The 17,591-nt window shown below is 30.9% G+C and overlaps 1 long non-coding RNA gene across 1 annotated transcript in view; it reads right to left on the reverse strand.

Annotated features, from left to right (window-relative positions):
- Window positions 1-7,586: 7,586 nt before the first annotated feature.
- Window positions 7,587-17,591, reverse strand: part of LOC116419288 — a 247,324-nt gene continuing 237,319 nt past the window's right edge. The window contains exon 3 of the long non-coding RNA XR_004229556.1: window positions 7,587-10,807. This is a non-coding gene — a long non-coding RNA (uncharacterized LOC116419288). The remainder of the gene's footprint in view (window positions 10,808-17,591) is intronic.

The following is a 17,591-nucleotide window of genomic DNA, read 5'->3' on the forward strand; positions in this document are numbered from 1 at the left end:
TAATGGAGTTAAAAACAACAACAACAACAATAATTTTACTTTTATAAGGAAAAAAGTTTAATATAGATATTTGTGATATGTTTGGCTACTCTAACAATCAAACTATAATGCAAAGAAAGCAATGAACAAAAGTTGATTCTACCAATCATTTAACAACATTGAGGTCTCCAAAGTTAGATGTTAATAATTAGCATGAATTTTCAATAAAAGTTGCCATAGCTATTAACATTGACAGACAGAGAGACAGAGAAAACTGACAGTTTATAAGTGGTCTCAATAAAAAGATGGATCTAGTATCACTTTTGTGGCCAGTTGACCCTAGTGGCACAGTAACATGCAAATGCTGTCCTGATTCCTTTCTTTCAAATTCCATAACACCTCTGCTATTCTCTGCTTCCCCTACTGCCTCTCTTTCTCTCTTCTTTCTCTCTTGGTGGCCATTAACTACACTGACAGTTTGACAGGCTGAAATAAGGAAATAAAACACTTAAACATTGTTTCCTGATGTATGCATTCATCTCTTCTGCCAAACACAGATATTGAGGAGATCCTTCACTCCTCCTGTCAGCTCACTAAATTACACCCCCCGCCCACAGAGCAACACAACTCTCAGGTCTCTCCTATTCAGTCACTATGATTTCCTATTAGGAGATACAAGGGCTACTTCATTTTCTTTAATGACATCTTTCTCTTCTTGTTTTTAATGCTAAATTTTCTAAAGTGAAGAATTGTATTTTTTTGTTAAAATTATAGTTCTAGTTTTTCATCTGTCAAAATCCAAGTTACTGCATAAATTTTATTTTTGCTTGGAGTTTTGAATGATTTGAGATGAACAAAAGGGAATGAATACTAAACTGATGGTTAAACTTTACATTTTTTCTGACAATGATTTTTTTTTTTTACTTTTTGAATATAAAGTAGCTTAAATAGGAAATACATTGCAGATATCAGTGATAGAAAGAAAAATTTCAAAAATAACATAGTAGTTTGGTTTAGTAGACCATATAATATTTCTGACATTATGATTTGGAAATGGCCAGCAATGCAGGACTGCTACACACATACACACACACACACACACACACACACACACACACACACACACACACACTGCAGTACTCATTTATTCCAGTGTGAGGTGCTATGGATTAATCTTCTTTGAGGAAAAAAAAAAAGATAAGCCAAGAAAATGGTGGCATGAATTTATAACCAAGTCTGTAGCTTTAAAAATGTGTTATTTTATTATTTATATATAATGTATAAGCAAATGTTTTGGAAGTAAGAATTTTCTTTGCATAATTAGGATTTTTATGAGGAAGAAGAAAAGTAGGTTTTTTTTTTTCTAGTTCCTTTATGTTTTCTTTTGTTTTTTCTTCAAATCATTAGATCATAGATATAGAGCCAGAAAAGATCTTAGAACTCATTTGGTCCATCCCCTTCATTTTATAGATGAGGAAATAGAGTCCCACAGGAGGTAAATGACTAGTCCCCCTATAGATTAGTAATAGAGTTGAGGAAAAGGGAAAAAAAGAAAAGGGAATAAGCATTATTATAGTACCTACTGTGTCATCTTCATTTTACAGTTCAGCACACTGAGGCAAAAAGAGTTTAAGTGACTAGCTCACACACCTAGTTAGTGTCTGAGGCCATATCTGAACTTTCTGTCTCTAAGCCCTGGGAACAGATTTGAACTGGGAACCTTTGGGTTCACTTTCAGCATTCTTTTAATTGTATGATGTTTTCTTCCTTTCATATTTATTGGATATAGAGGATTGAAGAGTTTTTTGTTGCTATTTTAAATTTATTGTATTTCAACCACTCTCAGATGTTGTAGTTTCTTTTCAAGGCTTCATTTTATAGCTTCCTTTAAAATAACTCTTTAAAAGAGAGGTGTGTCATTATTTGCCATCTAGGGGAGGGGGGGAAAGGAGAAAAATTGGAACATAAAGTTTTGCAACAATGTTGAAAAATTATCCATGTATATGTTTTGAAAAAAAAAGCTTTATTAAAAAAAAAAAAAGGAAGGCAAGTCATTCATCTAAGACTTGCTAAGTGGCTACAAGGTTTTGCAACAATGTTGGAAAATTATCCATGTACATATTTTGAAAATAAAAAGCTTTATTAAAAAAAAAAAAAAAAAGGAAAGGAGAGTCATTCATCTAGGACTTGCTAGGTGGCTAACAAGAACTAGCAAGAATTAGGTGACTGTTGCTGGCTGCTGCTCCTCTTTCTCCTCCTCATTCTTCTCTTCTTTTCCTATTATTTCTCCTCCTCCTCCTCCTTTTTTCTCCTCCTTTTCTTCTTCCTCCTCTCAGAATGGTCATATACCAAAACAGCCAACTGCTTTCAACCACTTTATTTTACTTAGAACTTGTAAAACTTCAACCAATCAAATAATTAGTGTTGTTAGTTGTTAGTGCTATCACTTCATTTTTTGATTTTCATTTCTTACTATTCTTTTGTTTCCTTTGTCTGGTTGAATTTAATTAAGAAAACAGTATTTTTCAGAGGAGTGAATTAACCCTCCACAAATATGGTTTGGGTTAACCAAATTTCATAGTTGGAAATACACAGAATACTCAAAGGACTATGAAGACCTAAAATTACTTAATGCCATCTACCTAATTTTTATGCAAATAACAATGACTACCTCATTTGATTCACAGAAAACAAAAGAATCTCATGATAGAGGAAAATAATTTTATTTGGATCTCCATGCCAGAAAATATATACTACTTAAGGACATGCATTCTTTTCTAAATTTTAGTCATCATAATCTGAGCCAAAAATTTGATATGTATATAAGTAGGTATACATATGTATACACACATAAGTATATTATATGAACATATACTTACATTTATAATTATATATAGCTTTGAAGCATCTGAAATTCACCTCTATAATTTACCATCTTTCTTGTTCATGTTTCCCTTTCTCCTGCCAGCTCACCTGATTACTAGAAAGTTCATGAATAAAATCAACAAAACTTTTATATTGATATTATAATTTTTTGGAACTTTTGCCATCTTGTAATTTTAAATGAGGAAGCTAGATGGCACAGTGCATAGAGGGCTTGGTCTGAAGTCAGGAAGATTCATCTTCCTGAGTTCAAATCTGTTCTCAGACAATTACCAGTTGTGTAAACCTGGGAAAATTACTTAACCCTATTTGCTTCAGTTTCCTCATCTGTAAAATGAGCTGGAGAAGGAAATGGCAAACCACTCCAGTATGTTTGCCAAGAAAACCCCAACTGGGGTCATGAAGAGTCAGACATGACTGAAATGACTAAACAGCTAGAAGTTTCAAATGACTATGTTTGGGACTTTTAACTCTTTGTGACTCTCAAATGAGCAAACAGTCCTATCTTAGGAAGTAAATTTTGTTTTTTGCATCTCCCATGAAAGATATATTGAAAAAAATCATCATCCTTAATGCCATCAATTAAAATGAAAAAAAAATTAAATTTATTTTAGAATTGAAGAATATATCTAAGATAGCAAGAGACAAAACAGATCTCAAACAACGTATGTTTAAGTACTACCTTAATGAACTCCAAGGGACTAGCTAAATTATTTCCCTGGATTACATGAATCTTCCGACATTCTTGTTACATATGAGCTGGGACATCACAGAATCTGATTATTTGTTCCTCTGTCTCTATAAGGTCAAGAGACACACTGATGCTTCCTACATTTCTTAAATAGTCTTTAAATTTTAAAAAAAAATGTATTTTTATCCATGGTCAGGGAAAACACTTTTTTCTATTATAAAACCTAGGTGCCACAGTGAATAAGTGTATACTTGGAATCAGGAGGAGTAGTTAATCATCTGGTATCAGGCATTTCCTACCTATGTGACCCTGGGCATGTGAGTTAATGCCTGTCTGCCTCAGTTTCCTCATCTGTGAAATGACTATTAATAATAGTAGCAACCTCCCAAAGAATATTATGAAGATCAAACAAAATAACATTTTTTTGATCTGTTTGTTTGTTTTATTTTTTCTTAAGGTTCTCTTTGCAAATCTTAAAGAATGTATATGTATGTACATATACATATGAGCTTGTTATAATATTATTAATCATCATTATTACTATTTTGCTGACATCTTCTTATAGACGGAAGATATTTTGGAATGAATTTTCAAAAGGAAAGATTATTAGTCTTATCACAAACTTCCCTCATTTTAGAGGGAGTAATCACTTTTAATAATTGTAGTAGTACAACTTGTAGAATAAAAAAAGACAGGAAAAGCATTATAAAAAACAAGGTAGATCAAAATATGTAAGAGATGAGAAAAAGAAAGGGAAAAAGAAGGAAAATAAGTTGAATCCATCCATCTTAATTTGATCCTTGATGAGTTTATGCATTTGCTTTTTACCAAATTTTTCCTTCCAATGCTGTAATATATTATTTCTTTTTTGCTTGCTCCATAAATATCTAAATCTAGAGGCAATTAGCTTGGCTATGCATGACATTTCATAATTCCCTCACAAAATGAATGAATGAATTTTTTATGTTTTTACTATATAGTGAGCAACGTGTTGTGTTCTAGGGATATAAAAATCATCAAACAAAACAGTTCCTGCCTTTAAGGAACTTGCATACCAACAGGGTAAGACAACACATCTAAAAAAGTTCACATTTCAGATCAAGGAAAAAAAAAGAATTGCAAAATGAAGCTTGAATTATGTGCTTAGTTACTAATTGCCCAAAAGCAATATCAACATCTTACCAATAAAAAATAAATAAATAAATAAAGAATCACAGGGGTAGCTGGATGACTCAGTAGATAGAGAACTGACCTTGAAATCAGGAGAACCTAAATTCAAATCCCAGCCTCAGAAACTTAATAGTTCCTAGCTATGTGACCCTGGGCAAGTCACTTAATCCCAATTATCTCAGCATAAAAAAAAAGAAAGAAAGAAAAGAAAAGGAAAAAGAAATGAACATAGACTTTGCATTTCTATCCTAAAACTTGTTAGTGTGATCTGGGAAACAATCATCTAATTCAAGAATAAAGGATTTAAATGAGAAACTGATTGGGAAGGAAGATAAAAATAATTAGGAATTAAAAGAATTTTGGCGAAGTAAGTTGATAGGAAAAGTAATCACCAAACAAAACTTTATTAAACAAAGCACCTACTCTGTGCCAGATGTGATAAAATCTGAGAACAGAAATACAATATTTCACTTTAAAGAAGTACACAACCTAACAGGCAAATATAACTTGCCTATAAATAAATAAAAAAGAACAATGGCTAGGTGATCACTAAGAAATGATAACCAAAAGAGGTCTCTTCAGAAAGGACTTGATCCTAATTCTATTAAAAGCAACTTCAATTTTAACAAATTAGTTAGTAGATACAGGACTGGATTTTATTTTGTTTTGTTTTTGTTTTACTAAAGTTATCTCATATTTTCAGAATCACAATTTTGATATTAATACTTCTGCTACAGTAACATGAACTACTGGGTCACATTACTTTTCCTTTAAGCCAGTAACAATTAAAAGGTCACAGCACCAGGAAGTTTGTTTTTTTTTAAATTGCAAATGGAGAATTGGAGAAATTGCAGTTCTCTCTAGGTCAAATGCTTGGAGTCCATAAAGCAAATTATGAATCACTAATCATTTCTATCAATAATCTATATCTAATAACTATTGTGTGTTGACTAGTCATTTAATTCCACTTAAAATAATATACATAAATATTCAAAAAGGCTACCATCTTCTTTTGTAGAATCTATACTAAAGATTAATAAAGTATATTAATATAGATTCATACATTAAATGCATCCATTAACTAAGTTGGTTAATAGAGTAACACTGGCTCTAGAGTCTTAGATTAAATAATCCATATGAGCTAATTAATTCATTCTATTGCATGGCTATGAATTGCCCATTGAAGCCAAGATAGCTCTCACCAACTTGATCATAACTGGAACCAAGAGATTCAACAAATTTACGAAGACTAAGAGAATAAATTAGAATAGACACATTTACCATGATTAATGGAATAAATTGTGTTTCTTATTTCATTATTACTCTTGCATTATTACCACAAGAGAACAATACCATTTACAAAGAAATGTTTATTCTGAAAATAAAAATCAATGTGTTTTCTTATTATTTTAACTCATAAGCTCTGCATTTATATTTATGACATTGAGTAAAAATATTGAATTTTGGATGCTGTGCTGTTTTGTTGGGACACACATAATAATGGCTCTTATTACACAGCATATAACAGTTCATTAAAGACTTACCTCATATTGTCCCTTTCAGGTGCATAGCATAAACATCATTATCCTCATTTTATAAAAATTAAAACTCAGTTTTGAATAGAGAAATTAAAGTATCAGAGCAAGACCACCTCTCTGTTCCAAGTACAAGTGCTTTTTTCTATTGTCCTGTTTCAAAAGCATAGGCCAACACACCTGCACAACTCTCTCACTATTGTTTCACTTATTTAACCTAATAACCATGATCACATGTGGCATTCTGTTCTCTGATTATACTCTCCCTTTGTCCTTCCATTCTTACCTGATTACAAAACAAGAAGGCAAGCAAGGATGTTCATTCACTCCCAAAAGACCCACAAGCTGTCTCTCATAACAGGAAATGGCCAGGAATGCAGATGATCACAGTTTCACAATACATAAACTTCTACTGTGAGCTTCTTAATCAACTTTGAAAACTGTCATTGGCTTTATTTCTACTTTTCTTTGTTGCCCTATTTCCTGTAGGGTCCTTCAGTGTGGGTGGGGAAGTAGCTAGCTAGGCAAATATGTTGGTTTTGAATGTACTGTCATGACTGCCTTAATACAAATATAGATATGAAGGTGAGATACAGATTTCTCCAATGCATATATTGGGAAATATTTTCACAAACTTGTGAGGAATAAAAATTTAAAATAAAATTTGTGATTTAACTTTAATCATGAAAATAATCCACTGGAACTTCAGTAATGTTTTCTTTTTGGTACAAGAAAAAAAGTGGAAATATACACCATTGTAAGCCTATATAAATATACTAGTTTTGGGCCTCCAATCTATACACATCTAGAAGTGTTTAAATTTAGCCTGTGTTTATATAATAGAAACCACTACAATTTTAAAATGACTGATCAGGGTAATGGCAACCCCTTTAACAGCTGATTGGTGTTGACTATGGTCAATCAGATTGATTGTGCAGAAATCAGTACTTGGGGCAGGGAGAGAATGGAAAGAGGAAAGAAGTAAATGAAAAACTATAATTAGTGCAACGGACTAGGAAATTATTATCTGAATATGAACATTGTAAATATAATAGAATCCTGCTAGGTCACAACTAATTATTAAATTAAGATTTATTTCAGGGCTATAGAATTAGATGAGTATATATAACATCAGAATAAACTCAATATGATCATATTAGCAAATAATAGTGGTCCTCTTCCCTATGACCAAAGCTATATTTTACATTTAGCAAATGTAAAGATTTTACCTTTTTTTCCCTTAATAGGAATTAAGTGACTTGCCCAGGGTCACACAGCTAGGAAGTGTTAAGTGTCTGAGGCCAGATTTGAATTCAGGTCCTCCTGACTTCAAGGCTGGTACAAGATTTTACATTTTAAAAGATTTTAAAATTATTTGTGCCCTCTTCCCCCTAGAAATGCATGTTTTCCTACTAAGATACTATTAATAGAAAATATTTCTATTACTAAACAGAATAATCATTAATATGAAGAAACCACAAAGTACTGACTGTTAACTCCTTAGTCTCAAAATAAGTTATGACCTGTTCTGAATATATGTATGAAACATACTATAAGTTAACTTGTACTATTTATTTTTACATCCATACAGCATACTTTTAATAATGTTAAATATATTTATAGGTAAATTACTATTACTTTATTATCTGCATCCTGAGTAAAATCTAATAAATAAAATATCCTAACCAAGTTCTATCAACTTTTCTTTAATATATCTTTCCTTCTAGCACGATTTCCTCTTCACTAACTTAGATCTCAATTCTGTTGCAAAAATATCTCTGACATATTTTTGAGAAAAACTGCTTGAGCTTGACTTTTAAATCTTTCTTTCTGACTGTCATAACCTTGGGACACTGCCAAAATCAGTCTTGGAGAGTTAACAATATGTTCTGTAGTTGTGCAGGGATTGAGTAGTTCTAGACATGTTTTAACTGCTTACCTAAGTTACCAGCTGTATAGAAATAGCCAAAGAACAGTAAGCTTTTATACTTGTACTAAATACATGATATAATATGTATAACCAAGTACAGAATTTATAGCAATAACATTTATATATCATGTTACTCTAAGAACAATATAATATATAAAATGTCTATTGTGTATACATATAGAGCAATCATTAATCATTTACGCTAAACAATGTCAGTGGGGAAATACAACTTTCCCACTAGATTCTGCATGATGAGATTAATGAGCTTTTTAAAGGGAAACACATACTTTCAAACAATAGTCCAACTTATTCTCTAATTCATGTGAGTTGGACAACATACCCATAAATGGGTACAGGTGTCTGTGGTATGATTTAGGATTCCTATGGAACATCTCTGGAAAATATAAGCTTTCTCTGAGGAAGAAATATATCCCTAAAGTTCAGGGAATATGAAAGAACTTAAATGTTTATCAATCAAAACCATACTTTTATTTTCTTTTTAGACAACAAAAGATATAAAAAATATACTAGATGATTTGTTGATGCTATATTTTAATCCCATGACATTGAAAGAGAATATGTTTTACCTTCTAGATAAAGTACACACACACATACACACACAAACACACACACATTTGGGAATGATGGATGCTAACAAAGTCCTTAGAGACGGAGGTTAAAAATGCATGATTTTTATCTGTAACATCACAGCTCATTCTACATTTGGCCCAATTCTACATCTTTAGGAATATAAACTAAACCAATCCTCCATTTGTTAAAACATCTAAATTCAATGCTGGGGATGTTTTTCAAAAATTCACTTTTGTATAAGAATAAGTCTTATCTAGAAATTTCACCTATGCAATTCTAAAGATTCAATCAAATATATACTTCTTTTTCACACTCTCACAAAAATAAACTTTGTTTTTAGTATTTTGGTACCCTCACTTTTAGTTATTACAAAGAAGTATAGAAGAAAATGCTTTATCTCTCTTAAAATCCCAATTCATTCTTAGGTTTGCTTTAACTCAAATTGGTGAATAAAAAAATTAGGATTTTCTCCTTAAGTCAATACTTTTTGTTAAATAAATGCTTCATAAAATGAAGATTTCCTGGTATTTAAAGCTCAAAATTCACATGACATCATATTGATATTCATTTGGAATAATCATAAAACCATTGAGTTAAATCTAGAAGACATATAGTTTAAAAATCTTCATTTCAGAAGTGAAAAAACTGAAGTGAATTTCCAAAAATCACATAGGATAATAAGTGGTAGAGAATTATTTTTAAATCATTGATCCCTCTTTTCACTGTACTTTCTAGAATGGAATGTAATTCTCCACAAAATGTCTGAACTGTATAGAGTTTTTCTAAGCTAACACTGACCTAATTCTGGACAATATATGTCTCTCCCAAATGTAGCTTACATCACATTAGCATTCATTGGTCATTATTTCACATTGCTAGCTCAGTGAGTCTTTAACTGAGTAAAATATTTAATTCATTTTCCGTCAAAATGTTGCCCTACACTACCTTCTCCATTTGTATTTCAAAGCAAGTACTGTTTAAACTAGGAAATCCTAGGAAGACAGAAATGAGAAATAATACAGAACAAAGACCCATTTCCATTATGAAAAATAAAAAAACCAAACCTCTAACATGCTGAAAAACAGCAATAAATGACTAGAAAAGGAACACTGAAAATACCACAAAATAATTCTTACAGAAAAACAACTGTTCTTTTATTCCCACTATCATTTGATATAGTTCTAGAAATGATAGCAATTTCAGCAAGACAAGTCAAGAATTTAAAAAGTATAATAAAAAGTATATACAAAGAGGAGATACAGTTATCACTACTTACAAATAAGTTTTACTTAGAAAACAGCAGAGAATACCTCTTTAATAAGAGATCCGGAAAAAAAAAACTGGAAAAGAGTTTGGCAGAAATTAGGCTCAAATCACCATTGTACATCATGAATTCCACAATAAATTCAAAATGGTTATAAATTCTGAATATTAAAACCATGCCATAAAAAATTAGAAGAGAAGTAGATTTTTTCACTATAGTGAGTAAAGTCTTAACTAAATGGATAGAGGCAATTAGAAATGATGACATAGATAATTTTGATTAAATGAAATTGAAAAGCTTTTTTACACATAAGATTGTTATATCTAAGATAAGGAGGTAACTAGTTGACTGGGAAATTTCTTGCTATCAGATATCTCTGATAAGGATTTGTTATCTAAGAGCTATAAATAGTTTACAAAAATATATGTGACTAGAACCATTCATGAATAGACAAATGGTAAATCTTTTAATAATATAAATGTATTAAATATAAATAGATGTCAAGAAAAGAATCACAAGTTATTAACAACTATGTATGAATTTTACACATCACTGATAATAATAATAAAAAAAAAACCTCCTAAGAGTTCACTTAAGTAGCAAATCAACAGAAATGACAAAAAAGGAGCATAGTTAATGTTGAAAAAGTTTTTGAAAGACAGGGATTGAGGGCAGAAACAAGAGGGTACAAAAAAAGCCAGAACTTACCTGAGCTCTCTTCACAACTCCTCCAAACATATTAAAATCATCCCTCAAAACAAACTCTAGAAAGATAGAACCCAAAAAATGATAAATTGAAACAATTTCCCAGACTAAGAAAACTTAGGTCAGTAGAAAAAACTGTTGTACCAGTTAAGAATGGACTTCAGTCCAGTGCAGGCATCACCCCAGCAAACCAGCAGTAGGCCTTGGGAGAGGGAATGGTGGTGACTAAATCAGTGGCAGTTTCCAGATCTCTTAGTACACAGTCATTATGGGAGTCAGATGACTAGTAAAAGGAGAATATATGGGTCGCTTTGTTGGTAGCGGGGGCCAAATTTTGTTGTATTACACATACTTGAATCTGGGTTGCAGTGCTTAGTACCAGAACTAGAAGACCCAATAGCACATCACAGTTTGTGGCCACAGGGGAGTAGGCACTCTGGTCATAGCTCTAGGGTGGAAAAGAGCACTTGTTATCCCTCAGACTGGAGCAAAGAATGTGGAATAATAAAACACATCTCTCCCCAGATCATACCACCTTGGAAAAAATGGCTCCCCAGAATTAATTCTGAAAACAGATACACAAAAAGTGTGAAGCTTTAGACTTTGCTTCCTTTACATCTGAAACAGGGTTTCAAAGCATGAATTTTAAAATCAAGAAATAGTATAGAAAATCAAAGAAACAGTAGAATAAAAATCCTATCTATAGAAAGTTACTTTGGTGACAGGGAAGATCAAAACATAAACTCAAAAGAAGACAATAAAGTCAGAACTCCTACATCCCAAAGCTCAAAGAAAAACATGAATTGCCCTCAGAACATGAGTGGGCAAAAAAAAAAAAAATGAATTTAAAAATAAAATAAGATATATAGAGGAAATGTTGGGAAAAGAAGTGAGAATGATGCAAGAAAATCATGGCGGGGGGGAAAGAGTCAACAGCCTGATAAAGTTTGCAACATAATAAACTGAAGAAAATAATACCTTAAAAACAGATTAAATCAATGGTAAAAGAAGTACAAAAATCCAATATATAAAAGAATACCTTAAAAAGTAGAAATGGCTAAATGTTACAAAAGTTCATTGAAAGAAATAATTCTTTAAAAATTAAAGTCAGGCAATTGGAAGCTAATGACTTTTTGAAATAACAAGAAACAATAAAATAAAATCAAAAGAAAAAATAGGAGAAAATATGAAATATTTCACTGGGAAAACAACTGAGAATCACTGGACTACTTGAAAGTCATGATCCAAAAAAAAAAAAAAAAAAAAAAAAGCTGAGACATTATCTTTCAGGAAATTCTCAGGGTTAACCAAATAGCCAAATTCCAAAGTTACTGAGTCAAGAAGAAAATACTACAGGTAGTTAAAAAAAAAAAAAGATCATGAAATTGTAGTTAGGATAACACAAAATTTAGCAATCTCTAGATTAAAGGACCTAAGTACTTAATATTGTGGAAGGCAAAAGAATTAGGATTACAACCAAGAAAGATCAATCCAGGAAAACTGAGTATAATCCTTCCAGGGGAAAAATGGATATTCAATGAAATAGAGGACTTTCTAGCATTTCTTAAACTGAGTAGAAATTCTATCAAATACAAGACTCAAGTAAAGCATAAAAAAGGTAAACAAGAAAGAAAAATTATAAGGGATTTAATAACTTTAAACAACATTCTTACAAGGGAAATAATACTTGTAACTCCTGAAAACTTTCTTATTATTAGGGCAATTGGAAAGAATATACATAGACAGAGGGCACAGGTGTGAATTAAATATAATGGGATGATTACCTAGAAAAACAAAATTAAGAGGTAAGAAATAAGAATGTCCTGGGAGAAAGGGAAAGGGAAAGGTAGAATTATCTGACATAATAGAGGCATGAAAGAGATTTTTCAGTGGAAGGAAAAGTGGGGGAAGTAGAGGAAGAGAACATGAACCTTACTCTCCTCAGAATTGGCTCAACTGGAATAACATACATATTGAGTGGCGTATAAAAATCTGTCTTTACCAGATAGGAAAGTAGGAGGGGAGGAGATAGAGGTGGGACACTGATAAAAGGGAGGCAGATTGGGGGAGATAAATGTCAAAAACAAAATATCTTTGACAATGGACAGAGTGAGCAATAAGAGAAAGGAGAATAAAAAGGGAGAAATTGGGGGGGATACATAGTAATTATTAAAAAAGAAATTTAGCAAGTTTCTCTGATAAAGACATCATTTCTCAAATATGTAGAAAACAGTCAAATTTAGAGAAATTGATTTTTCTTTAATTATTAAATTGAAAATGGTCAATTGATAAATGGTCAAAGGACATGAAAAAGCAATTTGCAGTTAATCAAAGCTATCTATAGTCATATAAAATGCTTTAAATTACTGTTAATTAGAGAAATGCAAATGAAAACAACTCTGAGTTACTACCCTATGTGTATTAGATTTACTAATATGACAGAAAAAGAAAATAATAAATGTTGCAAGAGGTATAGGAAAATTAAAACACTAATGCACTGTTAGTGGAATTGTGAATGGATCCAATAATTTTGGAGAACAACTTGGAACAATACCCAAAGGGCTAAAAAAACACAAATATCCTTTAACCAAGCAACATCACTACTATGTCTATATCCCCAAAATATATTTTTAAACAAGACCTATGTGTACAAAAACATTTATTGTGATGGCAAAGAACAGGAAATTGAAGGGATGTTCATTCATTGGGGAATGATTGTACAAGTTGTTTATGATTGTGATAGAATACTATCATAATGTAAAAAATAATGGACAAGAGGTTTTCAGAAAAAAAAAAACAAAAAACAACTGGACTTAAAATGAACTGACACAATAAACGAGCAGAACCAGGAGAACATTATACACGATAACAGCAATATTGTATGAAGATCACCTAGGCATAATGTAACTATTCTCAGCAATATAATGATTCTGAAGGGCTTGATGAAAGGTGCTATTTGGTGGAGTCTCTATGAAGTCTGAAACATACATTTTTAAAACTTTATTTTTTTATTTTTGTTTTTTTTCTGTTTTCTTTCACAGCGTGGCTTACATGGAAATGTTTGCTGCATGACAACATATGTATAACCTGAGTCAAATTGCTTGTCTTCTCAATGGAGAGAGGGAGAGAATTTGGAATTCAAAATTTCTTGGGAAAAAGAATGTTAAAGTTGTTTTCACATTTAATTAAAAGGAAATAAAATATTAAAATATGAAGAAAAAAGGAAGACAAGAATGAAATAAGGGAACAGCAATTTTCCATAAGAATTATCTGTTGGTAAGTACTTTCAACATTTTTCTTCAAATCATTTGCTATCTTTGTAGCATTTGTGATTGATAACTTATTTTTTTATAATGAGGGGAAATCTTAGAAATACATTACTTCTTATTCCTATATCTTATTTAAATATTTTCTAGTGTACACTTCTTTCTAAAACATCAACTACACACAAACAAATAGAGGGTGAAATCCATCCTATTGGTGGATCTCCAAATTTGTATAAACATTATGAAAAGTAATTTGAGATTTTCCAAATAAAGTTGCTAAAATGTCTACATTTTTTGACACTGGGATTTAATTGTTATCTTTTCCTTCAAGTTATGGGGTGGGGGAAGATAGGTTCCATACATGTAAAAATATTTATGGGACCATTTCTCTAGTAGCAAATTACTGAAAACAAAATAGATGAATATCATTTGAAGAATAATTAAATGAATCATGGTATGTGAATATAATAAAATATTTTGCAATAAGAAATAATGAAAAAAAAAAGAATTTTAAATATAAAAAGTACAAAAGACTTACACGACCTTATGCAAAATGAAGTAAGCAGAACCAAGAAAGCAATGTAAACTTCACAGTGATTTCAACAATGTAAACAAAAAGGTCAAAAAACTTGAAATAGTCAAAATGAATATTATAAAAATATAAATGTGGTTGGTGCAAAAGAAAAAAAAAGATATGAGAAGATACCCTCTCCTATTCCTTTGTAGAGGTGAAATGTGGTAAGACATGCAATACTGTATAATATCCTTTCTCCCCATGTACTCATAAGTTTGCAGATTTTTCTCTTTTCCTCCTTATTTTATTATTGTTTTTACAACATTCATAGGTTTCTGGGAGAGGAAAAGGCAGGGATACAAGGGGAAATCTAGGGAAAGGCAAAGCAAAATATATCAATAAAAGTCTATTTTAAAATAAAATAGCTAGAAAATTAAAAAAAAAATTGAAACAATACTTTCAGACAGTTTCGGACTAATTTTCATTATCAGTTTTATGTAGCAATGAAAAGAACCACTAGTAAATAACAGAAATTTCATCCAAAATAATTAGAAAATAAATATAATTATACACATGCAAGAAATGTAAATGTAGCATAATAATAATTTGAAGAAATAATGGATAATAACCATTCTGGAGAGAAATTTGAAGCTATGTCCAAAAAGACTATAAAACTATACATAGCTTTTGATCTAGCAATACCACTATTAGAACTGTAACTCAAAGAGATAATTTAAAAAGGGAAAAAGACCTGCATGTCCAAAAATATTTATAACACCTCCCTTTTTGGTGGCAAAAATTAGAAATGGAGGGGACACCCATCAATTGGAGGATGGCTGAACAAGTCGTGACATATAAATGTAATAGGATATTATTGTTTTGTAAGAAATGAGCAGTTTGACTTCAGAAAGTTCTGGAAAGACTTACATAAACTGACGCTTAATGAAGTGAGCAGGACTAGAAGAACATTGTATACAGTATCATCAACATTGTGTGATGATCAACTGTCCTAGACTTAGCTCTTCTCAGGAATGGAATGATCCAAGACAATTCCAAGGGACTCATGATTTAAAATGCCAACCTTATCCAGAAAAAGAACTATAGGGTCTAAAGGCAGATTGAAGCATACTATTTTCACTCTGTGTGTATGTGTGTATGTTTCTAATAGTTATTCCCTTTTGTTCTGAATCTTTTACAACATGACTGATGTGGAAATATATTTAACATGTATAATCTATATCAGATTGCTTACTGTCTTGAAGACAGGGGAAAGAAGGAAAGGATGGAGAAAAATTTGGAGCTCCAAATCTTACAAAAATGAATGTTGAAAAAATCTTTACATGTAGGAAAAAATAAAGTGCTATTTGAATAATAAAAAATAAAAATGGGAAAAAAGAAAATAATGATAAAATAAATATTTTTAAAAGAAAAAAGAAGCAAATATATAATTGTTAAGTTGTTCATTGTTCATAAGTGGGTCGTGTCATATTATAAAATAATGATATGACTAAATTAATTTATAGATTTTATACTATACTGATGAAATTCCCAAGAGATATTTTATAACATTGGTAAAAGATAATAAAATTAGTTTGAAGGAAGAAATATCTAGAAATTCAGTAATCTATAACAATTATTTACAGAGGAAGAATGAAGGGAGAGTAATTGTTCCAGGTCTCCATTTATATATCAATTAGTAGTATTTTTTGTTTTAAAAAAAAAATCAGGAAAAAAGGAGTCATTGGAACAAACTCTATAAGTAAAAATAAGAAATAGTCAAAATCAATAACCAGTATTTAATTAATCAACGAATATAAACTACATGAGGAAGCAGTTCTTATTTTATAAGAACTCTTGGGATAATTGTAAAGCAAAACATTTGATTCAAATGTCTTTCATAAGGCATTGAAAGCCAAGATACACGAGGAATTTATACAAATAAAACACTAGCAGCTGACCCCAAATATATAAGTGATCAAGATTTATGAAGAACAATTACTCAATTTCTAATGATAAGAGATGGTTCAAAACAATCTTGAGATTTTATCTCATACCTGAGAAATTGGTATAGAAGATAAAAGAGAAAAAAACAATGGTTTTGCTATAGAAATATAGGCAAAATATACTAAAATAATATTGGTAAAACTGTTCATTAGTTCACACCTTCTTTAAAATACTCATTTAAAAATATCACCTGCATACTGTATTTTTTTTAAAACCTGAAAACCAGAGAAAAGTTCAAAAAAAAATTCATCACTTTTTAAAAATGGGAGGAGACATTTTTGTAGAACATAGCATAGAATATTACATAGAGATCATCTGTAAATTTCCATTTTTTCCCATTTTTCAATTTTTATTTCCATTTTTAACTTATATATGAAGAGAGGGAATTATGTTCTGAAATTAATATTACATAAAAGTAAAATGCATCATTTAAGAAAAACCTTTTAAATCATCATTTTAAATTTTGCAAACAAGCCTTAATCTCAAAATCCTTTAATAATTTTACTTCTTAGTTGAAAGTAACAAACTGATTTTTTAACATAAATGCTAATAGACTATATATATATAATATAATTATTTGAAATGTATAAGTCCTATTTTAAAGATGAAAATAAACTAAACTTAATTTTCTAAAGGATATTGTGGTAGACAATTAAAATTTAAAAGCTGAATTTGAAATGGCATTAAGATGAAGGAGTAGAGAAAACATTCAGCTGAGCTATCCCGACATTCTTCTCCAAAGCAATTTTAAAATAATACCTCAAGTAGAATTCTGGAGTGGCAGAAACAACAAAAGGGCAGAGTGAGACATTCTTCTAACTCAAGACAACTAGGAGACCAGAAAGAAAGCTTTCTGACATGGAATTGGAAGCTGTCCCAAAGTCCACTTAGATGAAACACCAATGGTAGGAATAGGAGGTGGGTAGTACCAATAATAGCTTTGGAAACTCTCAAACAAGAAATGATAAAGGAAACTTTCAACTGGTTAAAAAAAATTAGAGGGGACCTCCGTACTAGCATTGGACACAGGACCAGAAGCTATATGGCAACTTTGTTACT

Source organism: Sarcophilus harrisii, chromosome 5, assembly GCF_902635505.1.
Source record: "Sarcophilus harrisii chromosome 5, mSarHar1.11, whole genome shotgun sequence".
NCBI lineage: Eukaryota > Metazoa > Chordata > Mammalia > Dasyuromorphia > Dasyuridae > Sarcophilus > Sarcophilus harrisii.